The 23,095-nt window shown below is 45.2% G+C and overlaps 1 protein-coding gene across 3 annotated transcripts in view; it reads right to left on the reverse strand.

Annotated features, from left to right (window-relative positions):
* SNPH (syntaphilin) overlaps nucleotides 1-22,477 on the reverse strand; it is a 42,573-nt gene extending 20,096 nt beyond the window's left edge. The window contains exons 1-2 of one of the 3 annotated variants that reach the window (XM_083447440.1): nucleotides 22,341-22,477; nucleotides 21,995-22,147 (exon numbers count right to left, since the gene is read on the reverse strand). The gene's annotated coding sequence lies outside the window, so the exon portion shown is untranslated. The remainder of the gene's footprint in view (nucleotides 1-21,994; nucleotides 22,148-22,340) is intronic. The other 2 variants (XM_083447441.1, XM_083447442.1) reach the window with 2 other exon arrangements.
* Between the last annotated feature and the right edge of the window lie 618 nt (nucleotides 22,478-23,095).

The following is a 23,095-nucleotide window of genomic DNA, read 5'->3' on the forward strand; positions in this document are numbered from 1 at the left end:
AGTGCCTAAAGATATGTAATGAAGGCACGCCTACTTGGGGGAGGGCATTCCACAAATGGGGAGCCCCCGCAGGTCACATCACATAGACCCAGGGCTGTACATTTCATAATCTCTTCCTAGGACCATGGAGAGTTCCTCCCCGAGTAATGAGCTACTACCTAGGCCAGGGGTCAGCAAACTTTTTCAGCAGGGGGCCGGCCCACTCTCCCTCAGACCTTGTGGGGGGCCGGACTATATTTTTTTTTGGGGGGGGGAATGAATGAATTCCTATGCCCCACAAATAACCCAGAGATGCATTTTAAATAAAAGGACACATTCTACTCGTGTAAAAACACGCTGATTCCCAGACTGTCCACGGGCCGGATTTAGAAGGCGATTGGGCCGGATCTGGCCCCTGGGCCTTAGTTTGCCTACCCATGAACTAGGCGGACCAATGGTCTGGCTCAGGTTAAGGCAGAAGACGAAGAAGACGAAGAAGATGATGATGATGAAGAAGAAGAAGAAAGAGTTTGGATTTGATATCCCGCTTTATCACTACCCGAAGGAGTCTCAAAGCTGCTAACAATCTCCTTTCCCTTCCTCCCCCACAACAAACACTCTGTGAGGTGAGTGGGGCTGAGAGACTTCAGAGAAGTGTGACTGGCCCACGGTCACCCAGCAGCTGCATGGGGAGGAGCGGGGAAGCGAACCCAGTTCACCAGAGAGAGAGCTCTGTGTCCTTTCCTTCTCTGTCCTTGCCATTTTTTCTCTGTGCCTGACTGGCTCCCGTGTGTAGCCAGTATGATGCTACCCAGATGTTGCTGAACCTCAATTCCCATGCGCCCCAGATGGCATAGCCAGTGGTCATGGGTGATGGAAGTTGTAGTTCAGCAATGGCTGGAGAGAACCAATTGACTATCCCTGCTCCAAGATGGCAAAGGAAGTGAATCCAGGTCAAGCCATGCAAAACTGGGCTCAGTTCTCAACGGCTCCCATTAAATACTATGGGAGAAGGTTAAGTTGGCAGTGATTTGGGACACAGTTGTGGGTATGTATGAATGTGAGAATCCGTTTCTGGCCTCCAGACCCTGAGGCTAGAGGTCTGCAACATACAGTCTTTCCTCTGCCACTAGCCTGATAATAAGAATTTAAGAAGTTCAAAAGCCCTTCTCTGTTCCAGCATTTTGATCAACCAGACGCAAACGTATCACTAATTCTGCCTAGGGAAATAAAAATGGACAAATGTGGGAGTGAGGAAAAGGGGTGGAGAGAAGAAACTGCTAATAACACTCCAAGCATTTTGACTGCTATGAAAGGCAGGGGAATTATAAGAGATCTCTGGCAGAGCGGTGACTCAGCAGTGTAAAGCCATCAACATTGCGGCTGCAAGGAAGGGAAGAAGGAGGGGAAAAGTAATTTCAGGATTTGCAGAACTGAAGGCACAGAAGACGACAGTGTTGGCTGACTGTTATTTATTACCAAAACTGCCCATCTAGAAAAGCAACTGAAAAACATTATTGCAATCTTGTGCCTAGAAATCAACACACACTTACATATTTTGCATAACTCATTTTCCTTCTCTATTATGCAGAAGGGCATTTAAGAGGCAGCTGCTGGCCAGTGGATTCCCTGTTCAGACTTCCTCTGCTCCTCAGCACAACTTCTGTGATATCACAAGGCACCGTGAGCGCATTTTCAAATCTGCATTCCAGACTTAAGGACCAGAAACGTGTCAAAAATAGAAATTAAAAAATGTTAAGATTTTGCACTAATATGCAATGCCGCACTTTGATGGCAACCCTGAGAATATGCTGCTATGCTAGTGGCATGAATGCACGATTACAGAAGACCACATGGGAATGACACTGGTTTCAAATCCGGGTACTTTAAGATCTTCCCAATGCATAGAGGATGCAATTCAGAGATTCTCTTTTTAATTTCAGATTTCTGGAAAGTTAGGAAGCCCCAACATTCCTTAGATTACAATCAAATAATTCAGTATGTATTTTTGGAAGCCCTGGGTTCATCTCTCACTTCAAAAGTATAGGGGATTCCTGGCATGTCACTGAGCTGGTTCAGACATAACATTTTCCAAACATGAGAAGCTTTTTAGCAAAAATTCAATGGGCAAATGCAAGAATCTTTCCATAAGTCGTTTGCTCAGCACAACCACCCGAGCTGCAGATTTGGTGCATAACCACATCCTTGAGCTCCTTCCCTGCCCCCCAGCTTCCTAGCACCACACTGTGATGAGGCATCCCTGATTGTTTCAACCCATGCAAAGAGTTGTCATGGCAACAAGGGCAGGGCTTAGGAGATCACTGGATGCTGCCATGGACAGGACAAAAACCCAAACTCCAGCCGGCATGCTCCTCGGCTGATGCTCAGCTTTGGGTTCAACAATGAATAATTATCTGCCACAGCGAGTGCTAGCTGGGCTATGAGCAGACAGGAAGCATTTATTCACAACCCATCACATTTAAGAAACACCCAACATTGCGGTATGCTCAGACTGCAACCTTAGGGCAATGAAGTGTTTATCTATTTATAGGGCAGTGAAGATAAGGAATGGGGGAAGGGTAGCAAGGAATTCTATTATTTAAGAAACAGTTTAAAACCAAGTGACAATTTACAGCGGGACTGGCATGGGGCCATCAAGGTGTCTAAAGAGGCATGCTTGCATTAAGCACAAGTTACAGAATCCATATGGGATGTGGGTGGCGCTGTGGGTTAAACCACAGAGCCTAGGACTTGTCGATCAGAAGGTCGGTGGTTCGAATCCCCGCGACGGAGTGAGCTCCCGTTGCTCAGTCCCTGCTCCTGCCAAACTAGCAGTTGGACAGCACGTCAAAGTGCAAGTAGATAAATAGGTACCGCTCCAGCGGGAAGGTAAACGGCATTTCCGTGCGCTGCTCTGCTTTGCCAGAAGCGGCTTAGTCATGCTGGCCACATGACTTGGAAGCTGTACATTGGCTCCCTTGGCCAGTAAAGCGAGATGAGCACCGCAACCCCAGAGTTGTCCACGACTGGACCTAACGGTCAGGGGTCCCTTTACAGAATGCATGCCTACTCCTATTGCCAGTGCCTGAAAAATATTATGTGTTATGGTCCACAGCGAGTGATGTGGCACATGTTAACAGCTGAATGTCAATTTTCAGCAGAAGCATTTTGGTTTGAAAACTGCTGCTTCTACTTTGTGTGTCCAAAAGGTTGTGTCCAAAGTAGCATTAAATGACTCATTTCATCAGTGCAAGGATTTCTTTTTGCACCATGAAACTACCCCCTCTCCTCCCCCCCCCATGCATCCCCTACATCTGTTCTAAGAGTTCAATGAATCCTCTGGAACATGGGGGGCGGGGGAGAGATGGGAGGAAGCCCCATTGTGCAAGCAAAAAACCTTATGCTGATGGGATGTGTTAGCTGAATAAAGTCGGGAGTGGGTGACGGGCAATGAAGTGGCAGGAGGGGTTGGGGGATTAACTTGTCACACGAATGCCCTTTCCCCCTTGCAGTCCCCCCCCCGTTCCCCCCCACCCACCCTCCGGACACCAGTTTCATTGTACTAAATGCTTTCTCAGCAGTGAAATTCCCGTGCAAAATGACACAGGGCTGGACTAAAACAGTCAACTGAGCAGAAACCTGATATTTCAATTAATCAGTTTCACATTGAAGTCTTATCAGATGTTTTTGTGGATGCTCTGAAAAAGATATCTTTTTGTAACCACGGTGCTACAGGAAGAAAACGCCAGGCTATCACTATGGGATGAGTGTTCCTTTTAAGTTGATTTTATAACAAAGAGACTTGTGGCACCCTAGAAACTAACAATTTTTATTGTGGCAGAAGCTTTCATGGAATACAACCAACTTCTTCAGCTGTATGGAGATACAGTGGTACCTCGGGTTAAGAACCTAAATTGTTCTGGAGGTCTGTTCTTAACCTGAAACTGTTCTTCACCTGAGGTACCACTTTAGCTAATGGGGCCTCCCACTGCTGCTGCACCGCTGCTGCGCGGTTTCTGTTCTCACCCTGAAGCAAAGTTCTTAACCCAAGGTACTATTTCTGGGTTAGCGGAGTCTGTAACCTGAAGCGTCTGTAACCCGAGGTACCACTGTAGTTCTAACCCATGGAAGCTCACGTCACAATAACATAATCATATAACATAATCTGCAACGTATTAATGTGGCTACCCCAATGGAAATTGTATGTTATAAAGGGACAAAAAGGAATGTTCAACCCCCCAGAAAATGGCCAGCTGTTTCCAGCTCAGATGAAAGCTGAAAACAGCAGGAAACGTATTTCAACCATGCCTCAAAGCATTTTTGTACTAGCTTGCAAATAAAAACATAAATGCAACATAATAAAAACTGCATATCTGAGCATGAAGGTGGACTGTGCGAGACAGTTCCAAGGAAAGGAAAGAGGCAGGAGACTTATTGACAGTGAAAGGTGGTGGAGCTAGAGAAAGGATGTTTCTGGATATAGGGACTGGTAATGTCAGTGTGTTACTATTAGTATATAAAGTCCTTTGTGGAAAGGACTTTGGTGCACAAGGGCCAACATTGATGCCAAAATCCAGCATCACCTGAGCTCTTTGAGTGTGGCTTTCTCCCGACTGAAGTGCAGAGTGTTTGAGGACCGGGACATTCGCAGGGAAACAAAAATGCTTGTTTACAAAGCTATCGTACTACCAACCTTACTATATGCTTGTGAAACAGGGAACACTTATAAACGCCATCTCCAACTCCTCAAAAGATTCCATCAACAGTGTCTCCGAAAATTTTTACACATCACTTGGGAAGACAGGCAAACTAATATCAGTGTACTGGAAGAAGCAAAGATCGCCAGTGTTGAAGCAATGATTCTTCAACATCAACTTCGTTGGACTGGTCATATTGTGCGGATGCCTGATGATCGTCTTCCAAAGCTACTACTCTATTCCGAACTTAAAAAAGGAAAGTGTAATGCTGGTGGTCAACAAAAGAGGTTTAAAGACTCACTCAAGGCAAATCTAAAAAAATGTAGTGTAAACACCGACAACTGGGAAACACTGGCCTGCGAGCGCTCCAGTTGGAGAACAGCCTTTACCAAAGGTGTCATGGGCTTTGAAGACCCTCGAACTCAGGGAGCAAGGGAGAAACGTGCTAAGAGGAAGGCACGCTCGGCAAATCCACACAATCAACTCCCACCTGGAAACCAATGTCCCCACTGTGGAAGGACGTGTGGATCCAGAATTGGCCTCCACAGTCACTTACGGACTCATTGTTAAAACTGTGTTTATGGAAGACAATCTTACTCGGCTACGAATGATTGCCAAAGAAGAAGATAAAGTCATCATCATCATCATCATCATCATCATCATCAGGGAACCAGTTTAGCTGAAGGATTGCTTTATGCAATATGTGCCTACTTTACCCCTTTGATCTGCAGGACTGACACTTTCACACATGCCAAATAACATTCATTCCACATTTGCAAGTTTGGAAGTCCCTGTCCCTGAAGATTAGGCAAGCACCTCTGCTTTATTATTTTCAGTGCCTTCTAAAAATGGTTGTTTAGGCAAGTCTAGCTAGACATGTAATTTTATTATGCATATTTGTTTCAAAAACTACTAAGGCCTTGGAGGACTTTGAAAACACTAGAGCTATGAAACAAGACAGCAGTATGTATACAGATTTAAGGCAGGGCTAGATCAAAGCACCAAGAGAGATGAAATCAAGTACCTGATCTGAACAGCTTGGTTTTTGAATCTGATTCAATCAACCATACAATATTCTACAAAATCACACACTTCTATATGCCTGCCTTCCCCTAATCAATAACTTTGCCAATGCAGGTACTGTCTGAAAGAGAGAGGAAGCTAAAAGGTCCGAGTTGAAGGATTGCAGAGACTGCTTTCTTCACCTGGGAAAAGAGCAGCCCAAATGCTCTCTCCTCCAGTAATAATAATAATAATAATAATAATAATAATAATAATAATACCTTTATGGTCAATGTACAACCTGTATACAATTAAATTAACCGAGCCTCCCCTTCCCCACAAACACTCAATCTCATTTCACTCTGTGTGCTTGTCGCACAACAAGCCAACCCTGAAAGTCAGTTGCACTATATTATTTTCCGTTCAGCAGCCTAACAGCCCACAGATAGAAACTGTTTTTTAGTCTGTTGGTACAACTGATTATACTTCTATATCTCCTGCCCCAGGGTAGAAGATTAAAGAGGTGCTGGCCGGGGTGTGAATCATCCCTGAGAATTTTTCTCCCTCTCCTAAGGCAAGGATCCCTTGCATTGTCATCTAGCAGACTCAAGGGACCGCCCATGATATCATGTGCTGTGTTCATCACCCTCTGTAAAGACTTTGCCTGCTTTAGAAGATGCACTGGGCAGTAGCAAGAGTTCCCCCTGGTTTGTGACATCAGCACCCACTATGCCAATCCCTCCCTCACCTTGGACTTAGGTAAAGGGACCCCTGACCATTAGGTCCAGTCGTGGCCGACTCTGGGGTTGCAGCGCTCATCTCGCTTTATCGGCCGAGGGAGCCGGCGTACAGCTTCCGGGTCATGTGGCCAGCAGGACTAAGCCGCTTCTGGCAAACCAGAGCAGCACATGGAAACACCATTTACCTTCCCGCCGAAGCGGTACCTATTTATCTACTTGCACTTTGATGTGCTTTCGAACTGCTAGGTTGGCAGGAGCTGGGACAGAGCAATGGGAGCTCACCCCGTCGCAGGGATTCTTGGACTTATCTGCATGCTAAACAACCAATTCAGCCCAAGCAAAAGAAGCAGGCAAAGAGTGTTGTGCTTAGCAGCCCTAGAAAGTGTGCTTAAATGACATTTACATTAATGGAAGCAAGATCTTTATTTTAATTGCTGACACTGCAGCCTTATTCACACTTGCTTGGGACCAAATACCACTGAACTCAGCAGTTCAACTTGTTAGTCAATCGTTACCCAAAAGGTCTTCAAGTGACTGGCAACATATTTAAAGCGTAAGTGAAAACACAGTATAATATAAACACATTTGCATAAAATCTTTCAAATGAAAATGCATGCAATACTAAAAAATACAGGAAAAAACCCCTGCTTTTCCCCACCATCATGAGAAGCTGTAGAAAGTTCTGGCAGCACATTGACAGCAGACAACTTCATCATAGTCCATCAAAAGCCTGTAATAAGAAGTAAGCTTTTTCTTGACATTGGAAAAATGTCAGAGAAGGTCCCTGGCAGACTTCCCTAGGGAGGGCATTCTACAAGTGGGGCGCTACAACTGAAAAGGCCCTCTCCTTTATCACCCTCAGAGCCTATATCAAGAAAGTGAGTAAGCAAGCAAAGGATTTAACTGTAGGTCAGGCAAATGCGGGTGGCGCTGTGAGTTAAACCAGGGGGCCTAGGACTTGCCGATCAGAAGGTCGGCGGTTCGAATCCCCACGATGGGGTGAGCTCCCGTTGCTCAGTTCCTGCTCCTGCCAACCTAGCAGTTCGAAAGCACGCCAAAGTACAAGTAGATAAATAGGTACCCCTCCAGCGGGAAGGTAAACGGTGTTTCCGTGCGCTGCTCTGGTTCGCCAGAAGCGGCTTAGTCATGCTGGCCACATGACCCGGAAGCTGTACGCCGGCTCCTTCGGCCAGTAAAGCGAGATGAGCGTCGCAACCCCAGAGTCGGCCACGACTGGACCTAATGGTCAGGGGTCCCTTTACCTTACAGGCAAATGCTGTTGTACTGAAGTTTGCTTTATTGCCTTTGGCTTGCTATGTACTTGTCTTAGACATTTCTATCTACTCTCCCCTCCCTTTTACCATGAAGCAAAATTTAGATGTGTTGAACTGGCAGTTCTGTATCAATTACCTTAATAAATTCAAGGATTCCGACTAGTGGGTTTTGACACAAGGCCAATGCCTACCTTTTATTAAATTGATCAAAAGCCACGTCACACCATTAATGAGCATATTCAGCATGAAACGCTTAGGAGTGTGCATTGGACTCAGACAAATCCTGAATCCAGAGGTGACAGGAGACACCTTGGAGTGATTTGGATTGGTCAGAGGCAAAACAGGATCTCTGTGGTGCAGAATTGCTTTAGCCAGGAAGCAAATCACTTCATTCTTTCCACTCCAAAGGCAATTATAAAGGTGGCTAACACAAAAGCCCCTGGACATTTTTATCTGCAGTTTGTTTGCCCATGGGCACCTTTGTTGTATCTCAGTTTCTCAGACCAAATGCCCAGAAACCACACGAGGAGATTAAGTGATTACCACTATAAAATGGGAACCACTTACATTGTGAGAAATGCACTCTGGCTATCCTAAAATTTGGCATGATTCATGCCTTCAGAAGGGATGACGTCGCCTGAAAATTTCATCCAATTCCACCCCCAAATAAAAATAAAGCGAGAGGTTTCCTTTTGGGGGGAGAAAGCATTTTAGAGGTGCCCAGCACAAAAGCCCACAGACCTTTATGCCTGTAATTTAACAGACTTTATCCTCTTTGTGGGGTTACTATGCATGCCAATCGCATTTGCTTCTGTTAAAAGAGGGCAATGCCACAAAACAGATCTGGAACCCTGAGCTGTACTGGGCAGCCTCCAACTCGGTCTGGTATAAATTGAGCTAGTGGCTAGTATGGAAGGGTCTGGAAGTGAGAGCTGGACCATAAAGAAGGCTGATCACCGAAGAATTGATGCTTTTGAATTATGGTGTTGGAGGAGACTCTTGAGAGTCCCATGGACTGCAAGAAGATCAAACCTATCCATTCTGAAGGAAATCAGCCCTGAGTGCTCCCTGGAAGGACAGATCCTGAAGCTGAGGCTCCAAGACTTTGGCCCCCTCATGAGAAGAGAAGACTCCCTGGAAAAGACCCTGATGTTGGGAAAGATGGAGGGCACAAGGAGAAGGGAACAACAGAGGATGAGATGGTGGGACAGTGTTCTGGAAGCTACCAGCATGAGTTTGACCAAAGTGCGGGAGGCAGTGGAAGACAGGAGTGCCTGGCGTGCTCTGGTCCAGGGGGTCACGAAGAGGCGGACACGACTAAATGACTAAACAACAGCAACAAAGTGGCTAGTCTGAGTCTGAACAGAATCCTGCAGCTGATGCGCACCCCTACAAAATATCATGTACCTGTGTCGTATATCAATTCATGGTGTACTTTGCAATATTAAAACAAAAGGAGCTTAGAGAGGTGGAACAGAAAGAGAGCGTAGCATGGTTTGGTAGACAGAATGCAGGAGACACCTTGCGAATCAGAGTTCAGCCTCTATTTCAGTCATGATGAGAATTTGCAGGAAGTTATGCAATGTCTGGCAATGTACAGCTTCCAGGCCTGGGGATGCTGGGGGTATTGGAATTTTACCGTCCTCCCAATGATGACTACAAGGAGTGTTATGTACTGAAGTTCTCACCCTGGGCCAGCAGGGGGATACTGTAGATAGTTTTCACTCAGGTCCACATATGCAAATAAGGAATTGAAAGTGACGTTCAGTGATTGGACAGTTACAGAAAGTTGTTACTGTTGCTTTGTAGTTGAGCTCTATATAAGCAGGTTGGCTGAACCCATCAGTTCTGTTCTGGCCTGTGAATAAACAAGAGCTGTTTGAAGAATCGCTGTGTCGTCTGATATGTTCACCCACAACTTAAGAAGGAGAGATAGCCGTGTGCATGCGCATGGATGCAGACCCTTCCTTGTCTTCAGAAGCAGGGTAGGTGGCTAAAGACAGAGGGGTCACATGCTGATGGTCCAAAGTTCAGTCCCTTGCATTCTGCCTGGGAGCCTTTGGTGAACTTGTCTGACTGGCCTGAGTTCCAGTTCCAGACTAAGTCCCGCTTTACACAAGAGGGATTTTCTACATAGATACTGTGAAGTGGCCAACTCACTCACCGGCATTTTTGAAAACAAATATATTTCAGAATGAGACTGTAATCCATGCCTTGAAGCAGAAGACAGCTCACAATGGACCATGGGGAAATCTAAACACACAGGCTTTGATTCTCAGGAGATTGCATTAAATGAGAAAGAGGGGGAAATTGTGGATGGGAGCTAATAGGAAATTCTGACCAAAGGGCATCCATTGAAGATTTCTCTGCAGCAAAAGTTAATTGTGCAGAACACAGCTGAGACACTGCTCCAAAGCTACACCGGGCAGAATTCTCCATTCCATGCAACCCTTCAAGGTATAGAAGCTCTTTGGGGTCTGGTGCTGACAACATCACATATCGCAGGCATCTATGGCTTCGTCCCTGATTAGTCAAGATATTAACTTCATATTGTTTCTAACATTGTCCTTTCCTAACCCAAAGACTCAGCTTAAGAATTCAGACACCATGTGAGAGACTTCTGGGAAAAGATTTATAATGAATTTCTAAAAAGATGAAATATACATTTATTAAGAAACCAGAGGTCTTTCTCCTTGGAATAATAGGTTCTGAATTACCCAAGAAAGATGTAAAGTTATTTTTGTATGCCACAACTGCTGCTCGAATTCTTATAGCCAAGAAATGGAAAACACAAGAACTACCAACTGTGGAAGAATGGCAGATGAAAATGATGGACTATATTGAGTTGGCTGACCCTACTGGAAGAATCTGCGACCAGAAAGAAGAGGAATATCAAGAAGAGAGGAAGAAATTTAAAGACTATTTGAATAAATAATGCAACATTAAAAATTAGAAATTACTTGAAAGTACTAAATAGGCCTAGGATGAAATTAAGAGTTAGTTAAATAATTGAGATTTAGAAGCTTAAGAAAAGTTAAGAAATTTTATTTTAATTTGAATACTGTGTTTTAATAATGATATTAGAAAATTGCTACATTTAAATATAAGGAAATTCAGATGGGAGGGCTCAGAGAAAGTCCAAAACATATTTATGATGTTAGAAGTTTATATAACCAGTTACCGTATTTTTTGCTCTATAAGACTCACCTTTTCCTTCCTAAAAAGTAAGGGGAAATGTGTGTGCATCTTATGGAGCGAATGCAGGCTGCACAGCTATCCCAGAAGCCAGAACAGCAAGAGGGATTGCCGCTTTCACTGCGCAGCTGTCCCTCTTGCTGTTCTGGCTTCTGAGATTCAGAATATCTTTTTTCTTGTTTTCCTCCTCCAAAAACTAGGTGCGTCTTGTGGTCTGGTGCGTCTTATAGAGCGAAAAATACGGTAATTTGTATCGTCTAGGTGTTTGTTGACATGTATTTTTGCTTTCTTTCTTTTTTCCTTTTTTCTTTTTCCTTTTTTCTTTTTGGTTTATATTTGTGACTTTGTTTCTTTCTTTTTTGTTGTAGTATGTGTTATATTTGTATGAAACTTAATAAAAACTATTTTTTTAAAAAAAGAGTTCAGACACCATGGCAGAATGTACCGGTATATGCTAAGTTGTGGGTGAACATATCAGACGACACAGTGATTCTTCAAACAGCTCTTGTTTATTCACAGGCCAGAACAGAACTGAACTGAAGGGTTCAGTCAGCCTGCTTATATAGAGGCCTCCAGTACAACGTAACTGTAACACTTTTCTAAAACTATCCAATCACTGAACGTCACTTTCGATCCCTTATTTGCATAACTATCTACAGTATCCCCCTGCTGGCCCAGGGTGAGAACTTCAGTACATAACAGTATAACTGCAATGCCTTCCCACCTGTCTCTCAGCAGTTTCTTAGCTCTCCTTTCTCTCTCGCACATTCTCATATGCAGGATTATGACTGCACTCTGCAGCAGTGGGGCTGTAGGGAGGGGAGATGCAGGCATAGAATGAAAAGTGCCCTTACAGACTTTGGGCTAAGACTTAAAGTAACATGCATAGTCTCCAGTTGGAGACGACTTGGTTGCTTGGTTTGGCTAAGGCACACTGAGACGACTGCACAAAAAAACACTGCCAGGTTCAAAATCTGAGAGGTGTATATATTTTTTTTTGGGGGGGGGGGAGAATAATCAGAGGTGCAGAGATCAAGCAGTTATATGATCTGAATGTTGGCCAAATGAAGGCAAAAGAGGGAAAAGATTGGCATTTCCTAACGAGTATGTCTAGACGCATGTTTTAAAACAATTACTATTGTTTAAACAGAAATGCATCTGTTTAAATATCTCTAGGTAGACTGACAAGGTGACCTGTATGCCTGCTCAGTCTCCTCTCCAGGTGCTGATAACTGTGGGTGGGCAACTTCAAGCTCCCCTCTCCCCAATCTTAGAGTTATTTATCTTCCAGTTGGATGTTGCCATCATCCTGGAATCTTCTGATAAGGGGCGGTATATAAAATGAAAGAATGAAAGAATGAAAGAAAGGAAGAAGAAGAAGAAGAAGAAGAAGAAGACAGCCCTTTCAAAAGAAGTGTGCCCTCTGTAAAGTAGGACATATGATCACCCTACCAAACATCTTATTACTTCCCCCATCTGCATCAAAACACTTAGGATCACATTTCACAGAAAAGGTTTGAAACATACTCGGAGGTCAGAGTGGATTTCATGCTCTTTATTCAGCTCACAGTGGTGAGGAGGAATGGAAGTTCCCCCGGAATGTCTGCTTTATATACATTACTTACACAAAGGGCCCCACGTGATTGGCTAATTCCGGGATTCTCCTGTAGGCCAATCAGGTTGTGGATTCACTTCCACCTGGAGCTGGATTGGGTGGCTCCTGTGGACCAATCAGACTGCTGCATTCTGGGTCCTATTGTTCTAGGACCAATCAGACTGCTGCATTCTGAACCCTATTGTTCTAGGACCAATCAGACTGCTGCATTCTGAATCCTATTCAACTCAGTACATAACAGGTTAAAAAAATCTGTTCAGATATTCTGACCAGCGAATCCAAATAGTAAAATACATAATAAGGTCGTTTAAAAGTTGATATTCCTTCCATATGGGAAACACAGCTGTAGCTGAAGACACATTTATTAATAGCAGAATCTTTGTTTCTAAATCAAGTCAGTATTTGGGGAACAAGGATGTTTTGAAACAGAGGAGGATGAACGAGCAGGGAAGTATAGGCTAGGGCACCCCGACATTGCAGCCAAGGGCAGCGTGGGAGAATCTTTGCGGATGCATCCAGAATCACGTGGATCCAGAGGATCTGCTGCTGCACCGTTAATTTGGGAGCAGATGCTCCCATTGCAGGCCTGTCTGGCTTGATGAGGCGTGAGTCAGGGAGCAGCGGAGCTCTCCCTGGCAGAAGGAACCTGCAGGGAGTTAAGCAATGAGTAGCAATTCCCAGCTTCCAGGCCTGGGGGTGGCGACTGTATCTGAGCCGGGTTCTTCCCTCACCAGAACAGTGATGATGACGACAACAAAGAGGAGCAGCTTATCGTGTTTATGGCTGCAGGACCCTTCTTGCCTGAAGCCCAATTAAAGGCAGGAATAAGCAGATGACCAGGGAAGGGCTGCACGCTGCAGGTCCCAGACTCAATCCTCAAAAGTCCAAGGCCCTGGAAACGTGGCCACTTTTACTGGTGGAATGGGCTGGTGTGGAATACAAGCAGAACCTCTTGTTTGACATTGTTCTCTAAGGTTCAAGCAGCAGGATAATATTAAGGCAGTTCCAGCAAAAACAAACTGATGGATTATATATGAATGAAGACAGTGTAAAACCTGATGGACTAATGCCTCTGAAAGAAGACATAAAGGCAGGACATTTTGCTTGTACAGTGGTGCCTCGCAAGACGAAAAGAATCCGTTCCATGAGTCTCTTCGTCTAGCGGTTTTTTCGTCTTGCGAAGCAACCCTACCAGCGGATTAGCGCTATTAGCGGTTTAGCAGCTATTAGCGGCTATTAAAGGCTTAAGGGATTAGCGGATTAGCTGCTAAAAGGCTATTAGCAGCTTAGTGCCTTAGAAAAAGGGGGTGGGGAGCAAAAAAAAAAAAATCGCAGGAACTCGCAAGACATAGGAAATTCGTTTTGCGAAGCACCTCCAAAACTGAAAACCCTTTCGTCTAGTGGGTTTTCCGTCTTGCGAGGCATTCGTCTTGCGGGGCACCACTGTACAGTGGTACCTTGGGTTACAGATGTTTCAGGTTACAGACTTTGCTAACCCAGAAATAGTAACTCGGGTTAGGAACTTTGCTTCAGGGTGAGAACAGAAATCGCACGGCAGCGGCGGGAGGCCCCATTAGCTAAAGTGGTGCCTCAATTTAAGAATAGTTTCAGGTTAAGAACGGACCTCCAGAATGAATTAAGTTCTTAACCCGAGGTACCACTGTACTGCTGCCACAATTTTCACAAGAAAGAAGACTGTAGTAAAGTTGTCCTTTATGAACATAATAGCAGCTTCATGCCCAGCACTGCTAGGGAATGCTAAGAAATAAACAAAACAAAAATCAGTGCAGTTTTGAAATCAGTGATTAAAGTACAGTTTTGGAAGGTTCATTCCCCTTTCGGCACGGTTTCAACTATGGAAAGGCAGCATACAGATAAAACGATGTGGATGACCTTGATTCAAAATGGCAGCCAACAGTATCCAAACACAGATGCTCCTTAATCTCAGGAACAATCAAGCAAAATTTGGTTATATCTTAAGAGGTGCCCAGAAAGTGGTGGTGAGGGATGAGTGTTCAGACCCCTGGGCTCTCACTTGTGGGGTGCCTCAGGGCTCCGTCCTCTCCCCCATGCTTTTTAACATCAATATGAAGCCGCTGGGAGAAATCATCAGAGGGGTTGGGCTGGGTGTTCACCAGTATGCGGATGATACACAGCACACCATCTCTTCTACTCCCTGGTTCTCAATGGGGTAAATATGAAGGAGCAGGTAAACAGCTTGGGAGTCATTGTGGACTCACAGCTGTCCATGGAGGCACAGGTAATTCTGTGTCCAGGGCAGCTGTCTACCAGCTCCATTTAGTACGCTAGCTGAGACTCTACCTGCCTGCACACTGTCTCGCTAGGGTGATGATACATGCTCTGGTTATCTCCCGCTTGGACTACTGCAATGTGCTCTACATGGAGCTACCTTTGAAGGTGACTTGGAAACTACAATTACTCCAGAATGTGACGGCTAGACTGGTGACTGGGAGCGGCCGCCGAGACCATATCACACCGGTCCTGAAAGATCTTCATTGGCTCCCATTACATTTCTGAGCACAATTCAAAGTGTTAGTGCTGACCTTTAAAGCCTTAAATGGCCTTGGCCCAGTACACCTGAAGGAACTCCACCCTGGACTCTTCAGCCCGGACTCTGAGGTCCAGCAACGAGGGCCTTCTGGTGGATCCCTCACCATGAGGTTACAGGGAAGCAGGCAGAGGGCCTTCTTGGTGGTGGCACCTGCCCTGTGGAACGCCCTCCCACCAGATGTCAAGAAGATAAAGAACAACACAACTTTTAGAAGACATCTTAAGGAAGCCCTGTTTAGGGAAGTTGTTTAATGCTTGATTCTGTTTTTAATATGCCCAGAGCGGCTGCGGCAACCCAGTCAGATGGGATGGGTATAAGTAAATAAGAATATGATTAAATGCATAGTAAACAAACAAAATAGTAGATACTGCACTAAAGAGCGTCCCAAGCCAAGCAAAACCAAACTTTTAGAGCTTTATGCAGGCCTTGTTCACATGTGAGTCTCAAGACTCTCACACTCCTTGCTCCCTTCTTCTCTTCTAGAGAAACCAGGAGGTCAAGTTTAGAGGCTTTTGCTTCATTTTTAGACTTAAAAAAAGCCCAAACACCTCAGAGTCTGATCCCCCTGCTTCCCCTAGTGCAAAAAATCCACTAGAAAATGACTTTTGTAGTTTGAAAAGTGATGTGGTAATGCAGTTGTGGGAGGGATGAATGAATGACTAAAGGGAAGATTATAGTGCCACTGTATTCTGCTCTGGTCAGACCTCACCTGGAGTACTGTGTCCAGTTCTGGGCACCGCAGTTCAAGAAGGACACTGACAAACTGGAACGTGTCCAGAGGAGGGCAACCAAAATGGTCAAAAGCCTAGAAATGATGCCTTATGAGGAACGGCTAAGGGAGCTGGGCATGTTTAGCCTGGAGAAGAGGAGGTTAAGGGGTGATATGATAGCCATGTTCAAATATATAAAAGGATGTCACATAGAGGAGGGAGAAAGGTTGTTTTCTGCTGCTCCAGAGAAGCGGACACGGAGCAATGGATCCAAACTACAAGAAAGAAGATTCCACCTAAACATTAGGAAGAACTTCCTGACAGTAAGAGCTGTTCGACAGTGGAATTTGCTGCCAAGGAGTGTGGTGGAGTCTCCTTCTTTGGAGGTCTTTAAGCAGAGGCTTGACAACCATATGTCAGGAGTGCTCTGATGGTGTTTCCTGCTTGGCAGGGGGTTGGACTCAATGGCCCTTGTGGTCTCTTCCAACTCTATGATTCTATGATAAGATGTGTAAACATCCTGCAAGCGAATCAGAATGATTGCTAATTGTCACATAACTGGCCCATAAACAGATCAGAATGAATGCTCAATAAAGGCTAGAGATAGTATTACCATGTAGCTCTTGTACAAGCAAAGCAGGATGAATGCTCAATTAAATAGGTTGTCTGGAGGGGCCCTAAATGTCTCATCAATCAGAGGTCTTGAAACCAAGTCGTAGGAGGATCAGTTGAAAGAACTAAGCACATTTAGCCTGACAAAGAGTTAATGGGGGCGGAGGAGATAGTGATCTTCACATATATAGGAAGGGCGGGCATGCAGAAGACGGGATAAACTTTGTTGTCACAGAGGACAGAACCAGAACCAATGGATGGAAACTGCTGGGAAGCAGACGTGGGCTTTTTCCGACTGCAAAATCTATTTGACAGGGAACAGGCTGCCTTGGGAGGAGTGGTCTCTCATTCACCTCAGGTATTTAAGCAGAGACTGAGTGGCTATAGTTGCACCCTGCATTGCAGATCCTGAATGGGGCAGGGGGTTGAACTAAATAACCTCCAAGGTCCCTTCTAACTCGGTAATCCAATGATGCATTAGATTATCCCAGAGTCCAGAATTATGAGAGGGAAAAATTCCACCCACCCCATAGGCTCTTCAGCTATATCCTGAATAAGGTAAAGGTAAAGGGACCCCTGACCATTAGGTCCAGTCGTGGCCGACTCTGGGGTTGCGGCGCTCATCTCGCTTTACTGGCCGAGGGAGCCGGCGTACAGCTTCTGGGTCATGTGGCCAGAAGGACTAAGCCGCTTCTGGCGAACCAGAGCAGCGCACGGAAACGCCGTTTACCTTCTTGCTGGAGTGGTACCTATTTATCTACTTGAACTTTGACGTGCGTTCGGACTGCTAGGTTGGCAGAAGCAAGGACCGAGCAACGGGAGCTCACCCCGTCACGGGGATTCGAACTGCCGATCTTCCAAACACCAAGCCCTAGGCTCAGTGGTTTAGACCACAGCACCACCTGCGTCCCACATATATCCTGAATAGCTTGGGGGAAAAGAGGTCGATCCCCTCAGTTTAAGGATGCTAAGTTGCTGCTGTTCAAACACAGGATGGCACCCTGAACCCACCCATGGAGTGGTAATAACAGAAGCTATTATAATGCCACCAGTGCTCAGACCAGTTCAGACCAGGGAGCAATGGGCCTGAACTGCTAGCAACAGATTTAGGATTAAGAAAAACATCCTAATTATTGTAAGAGACGACCAGTATCAGAGTAATCTGCTTATGCAGGGTGTCAGATCTACTGAAAAATGGTTTCTTCAGATGCTGCTCAAATCTTCTTTTTTAAAAAAGTTTGCTCAGGCATCTCCTAAAACACGTTAGGTCCACATTCCGATCTTAAAACAGAAGCTAAACTAGGTAAGCTAATTTTATGATTCTATCATATGAAAGATAATGCATCTACTATCAATATAAAACAATACAATTTATGCACAAATCACAAACATCTTATTGTATTTTAAGCTTTAAATGTATTTTTGTACAGGTATGAAATGTCATTATTGTATAGTTTAACAACAGGCATCGTTAAGCACAAAAGTCAAGACATTTCTTGACATTCTATAGTTCTATTTAAAAAAATTAGTGAACAGGGAAATTTAGTTTCAGAATAATTACATCGCACCAGTTCAGCATGTTGTGAATGCAAAGCGGTCCCAAAATCAATCCCTGACATTTCCAGTTAAATATGGGTGTCAGATACCAGGACTGAGCTTTGGAGAATCGCTTCTGTTCAGAATAGACAACACATAGCTAGATAGATCAATGATCTGACTCTGTGTAAGAGAGCTGTTATTGGATCAATGACATTTATATAGCCTGTTCTTACTTTATGACATTTCAATAAGGACAGCAATCCAGGTCTATGGTTTTAAGCATGGCCCATTTAAGCTGGCTCAAGCCTGGGCTTCTCCTCTGTGAAGGCCCAACTCCAGCTTTCTGTTTTCTTCCTTAGCTGTTGTGCACCAGACTTATTCACAGATGTCAGCTGAAGAACAGTTCCCTGGACAATTTGAGGGCAGGAAACTGCTTAACAGAATCCAACATAGCTAATGGAGAGCTCAGAAAGATCCATTCTGGGCCAACTTTTCAACAGGGCCTTTTTAAGAAAAAGGCTGACATCACTGAAGCACCTAATGTGACCACTGTGTCCTCAGATTTCTATTTGGAGGGAATTTTGGACCAGAGTTTGCTTGAAACAGGGGTTTCGGAGTGTGCCACAACTTCTGAACCACCCACCGTGATAATTATGAAGATCTGATGAAGCCAAAGGTCTGGTTGGTTATTTCAAAGCAATATATGAACCACAGCTAGGAGTGACAGCATTGTAGATGGGTGATACACACCTCCAATCTCTTCCCATGCTCTCTTCCTTCCCCTCACAGCCTTTCTACTTCCCTTTCTTCCCTTAAGGCCACCCCTTCCTTCCAATCCTTCAGCTTTTGCCCTCTTCCCTTGATAAGCACTGAGTTTATGTTTCCAACCTTTATGTAATTTCCACTTTGCTTGGTTGGGTGGAAACCATGCAACGTCCCTAGCAGAGACATCACCTTGCCAACAAAGGTCTGTATAGTTAAAGTTCTGGTTTTCCCAGCAGTGATGTATGGAAGTGAGAACTGGACCATAAAGAAGGCTGATCGCCGAAGAATTGATGCTTTTGAATTCTGGTGCTGGAGGAGACTCTTGAGAGTCCCATGGACTGCAAGAAGATCAAACGCATCCATTCTTAAGGAAATCAGCCCTGAGTGCTCACTGGAAGGACAGATCCTGAAGGTGAGGCTCCAATACTTTAGACACCTCATGAGAAGAGAAGACTCCCTGGAAAAGACCCTGATGCTGGGAAAGATGGAGGGCACAAGGAGAAGGGGACGACAGAGGACAAGATGGTTGGACAGCGTTCTTGAAGCTACCAGCATGAGTTTGACCAAACTGCGGGAAGCAGTGGAAGACAGGAGTGCCTGGCGTGCTCTCGTCCATTGGGTCACGAAGAGGCGGACACAACTAAACGACTAAACAACAACAACAGCTCTTGCAATGTTTCCCGTCCTAGCCAAGGTCCTGCCATCCCACCATCTCTGTGGAACATTTTAGAAAGTTATTTGCTCCCTGGATGCATGCAGGTCTACATCTTCACCCATCAACCCAGACAACCCATTCCTTTCATTAGTTTTGTTCTGATATTGCACAGCTCTGATGACTTCCAAATAAGGGGAGGTATAAGAGTGTGCTGTGCTATGGGAAGGCATACAGCATTTTTCAAGCTGTCTGCTCCAAAACATAGTCATCATCTAGTGCAGTGGTTCTCAACCTTGGGTCCCCAGATGTTTTTGGTCTACAACTCCCATGATCCCTAGCTCACAGGACAAGTGGTCAGCGATGATGGGAGTTGTAGGCCAAAAGCAACCTTGGGACCCAAGGTTGACAGAAGGGGAAACCGAAGGGCAGGACAAGAAGCAAAACCACACGAAGCAAGAGATATGACTCTTACCTTCACACAGCAGACTACACACCAGCCACACAAAGGTTGAATGTCTCTGAATTATCACAATCCGTTACTGAGGAGGGCACAGAGGAAGGTGGCAAAAGGCACACTTCCAATGGCCAGAGAGAATGGCCTGGGGGGGGCTGCATTCAGATCTTGGGCCTTAGGTTCCCCCCCCCCATCTCTGCTGAATTTTTTCTCAGTTACTCCTTTCAGGACGTGTTTGCACAGCTGTTTGGTGCAGCTAACTCACAAATCATAAAAGAGAGGGACAGTATAAGAGCGGAACTACAACATTTCAGGTGTCTTTCAAGCTATCCAGTTTTGTTCCCTGCAAAATTCTAACAGCAGTCAGACAAGTGCTCTGGTCTCTTTAGCAAATTCCATTTATTTTGTGAACCTATGCCATTGCAAAAAAAATAAATAATAGAATGATTGAAATAAGGAGATGATAGGAACACAGTAATAAATAATAACTGCAGCTGCACCTCCTTCTAGTGAAAACTGAGGCATGATTTGGGGGTAATGGATTAGGAAGATATGGGAAGTGTAAGAAAGAGGAAGTTTCCTCCTCTGCATCCAAACTAAATGTAGCACAACTGCACCAAACCTTCTTTGGGGGGAAAAAATTATCAGTGATTTAGGACAACTTGAGACCCTGCAAGCAAAGTACAACTCAATAGTTTGTGTTGTGGCCTGCCATGGGACAACCAAACCCCCGTCTTTGCTATCCAAAAAAATATAGTGAGACCCTGATGTTGGGAAAGATGGAGGGCACAAGGAAAAGGGGACGACAGAGGACGAGATGGTGGGACAGTGTTCTCGAAGCTACAAACATGAGTCTGACCAAACTGCGGGAGGCAGTGGAAGACAGGAGTGCCTGGCGTGCTCTGGTCCAGGGGGTCACGAAGAGTCGGACACGACTAAACGACTCAACAACAAGAAGCGAGCTCCTCTGGGCTAGCCGTAGGTGGCTACTAGGCTGCCTCAAGCTTGGTGCTCCTGTCATATAAAAACTCACCCTTGCTATTGCTATCATAAAACACTGATTTGCTGAAGGGTTTATTCTTTGGCAGATGTGTAGGAAGGGAATCCTCTGTGCACCTGCGATATTAATTACCGGGGTGTTTTAAAGGACCTAGCCTCTTAAGGGAGGTCCAAGGAGAGCTGGTGGCTCAGAGATAACAGGCAGTGGAAAACTGCTGTTTACAGAAGGAAAAATGCCACATTACATGGGAGAAAGGATGACATACGCCTTTGAAACAAAGGCTAGCAGGCTGGCCAGATGAAATTACATTTCCAAACCGAATAACGGGGGTGGGGGAGAGATCCCAGGAGATCAGATATCATAAATCAAGATGCATAATGCTTTGTAGAGATCACAAGTACATCCCTATTCTAGCACTATGGAGCAGCAAAATAAAAAAAAAAGGGGGGGGGAGGAAGCAGAGAGGCATGTTACCTAGTACAGAGCCCTTGATTTGATACAGGCCAAGGCTGCAAAGGTAAGTCTCTTTTTAGTTCAAGATGGAGAAGCTTTGGGGATCTGAGAAAAACCTTCAGGCATGTGCTATTCTATCTTTTTTTAAGGGGGGAAATCTTCCATCAAAAAGAAACAGGATGGTTTCGTGAGGGAGGAGTTCTAGCAATGACCTTGAATGGGGGGGGGCACAGAAACCAAAAAGGCACCCCACACTCTGCAGGGCCAGCCCAATTCATGTGCTTCACTGTCACCTCAAAGAGACTGCAACAATGACGATGGAAAACATTATTATTATTATTATTTTTAAAAAACTACAATAGATTTGCACTGTGCTGCGAGAGGTGCCAGGGTCTGTCTGAACAGATGTATTTGCCAACGGGTGTGTCTGATCCAGAGCAGACTCTCCCCACCTGCCCTTAATGGAGGGGGAGGAGAAAAGGGGAAAAGAGGAGAATGACAGACACTGAGAAGCACCTTCCGGCTCTCGCAGGTATGCAGCCGCTCTCTTTGCAAAGCATCTTCATGGATCAAATTTTTAAGTTTTCAGCAAAAAAGGGGTGGGGGTGGGGAAGGCATGCCCTAAATTCACAGACTTGCTCCCCATGCCTTGCACATTTGCAAAAGCCAACAGCCCCGCATTCTATCCCTCCCAGGAAGGATGCAAAAATTTTATCTCTCCGTGGTACTTACCCGAGACAGCTCAGTCGTGGGGTGGGGCAGTCGGGGTAATTTCCAAAAGCAAACCTCTTCTTGGTGACACCTTGGGGAGGGGAGGGTGGATGAGGGCGCAGCCCCAATGCGGTACTTGCATGAGGAAGCCAGCTAGCTGGCTGGATCAGCAACCTGCCACCGGCCAAGGAAAATAGAAAACAGGGAGCAGATAAGAGCCAAGCCTTCCAGCTGGATCTTTGGTCCCAAGGAGATCAGATTCCCTTAGATTCCTCCCAGACCCTAAATATGCCCCCTACCCTTTGCAAAAAAAGAGAAACACTATCCACAACCAAAGGATAACGTCTGCAACTCCCTGCATCATCACCTGTGCGTATTTCTTCTTCCATGCTTGATGCTCTCCCTTGCAGGGCTTGTGGGAGAGGCGGCTGGGCTGAGCTGTTCTCTCCGGCTGGGGCCGACGGGAGGGGAGGGCGCCTGATTTGCCAGGCAGCTGCGTACTTTGCGGTTGTCTCCGCACTTCCTCCTTAAAGAGACAGCATCGTGAAAAACCGGCTGGAGGCGCGCAGGGCTGGCTCGGAAGAATTGTCACCAGGTCTTGCTCTTGGGCGCAATCAATCAAGCGAGAGTGCTTTCCCATAACTTCATCTGCATGCCAGGAAAAATTAAAAAAGCTTCACGTGTGTAATTTCTGCAGGTCAAGAGGCTGCTTTTAGAGCCACAATTTGCAGAGGCAAATTTAAAGCAATAAACACACGAAACGTAACCGGCTGTACTTTGGAATAAATAAGGTATGCTATTGATTGTATCAGTTTGTAGATTTCAACAGAAGTCTCATAAAGTTCAACGAAAAAAGCAGAAGACTCGGTGGATCAGTTCATTCTCTAGTCAGTTCATGCATAAGCGCCATACATGTATAAGTTGTCTATTCAAAGAGTCCAATAATCCACATGAAGCGTTACTATCCTGTATGAGACTCTGTGAAAGGATTCTGCGGAACTGTAACAACCCTTCATGTGGATTATTGGACTTTGAACAGACAGGTGGAATAGATACTTACATATATATGGACCTTATGCATGAACTGTCTAGAGAATGAACTGATCCACTGGGTCTTCCGCT

Source organism: Podarcis tiliguerta (assembly GCF_965153285.1).
Source record: "Podarcis tiliguerta genome assembly, chromosome: 6".
Classification (NCBI taxonomy): Eukaryota; Metazoa; Chordata; class Lepidosauria; order Squamata; family Lacertidae; genus Podarcis; species Podarcis tiliguerta.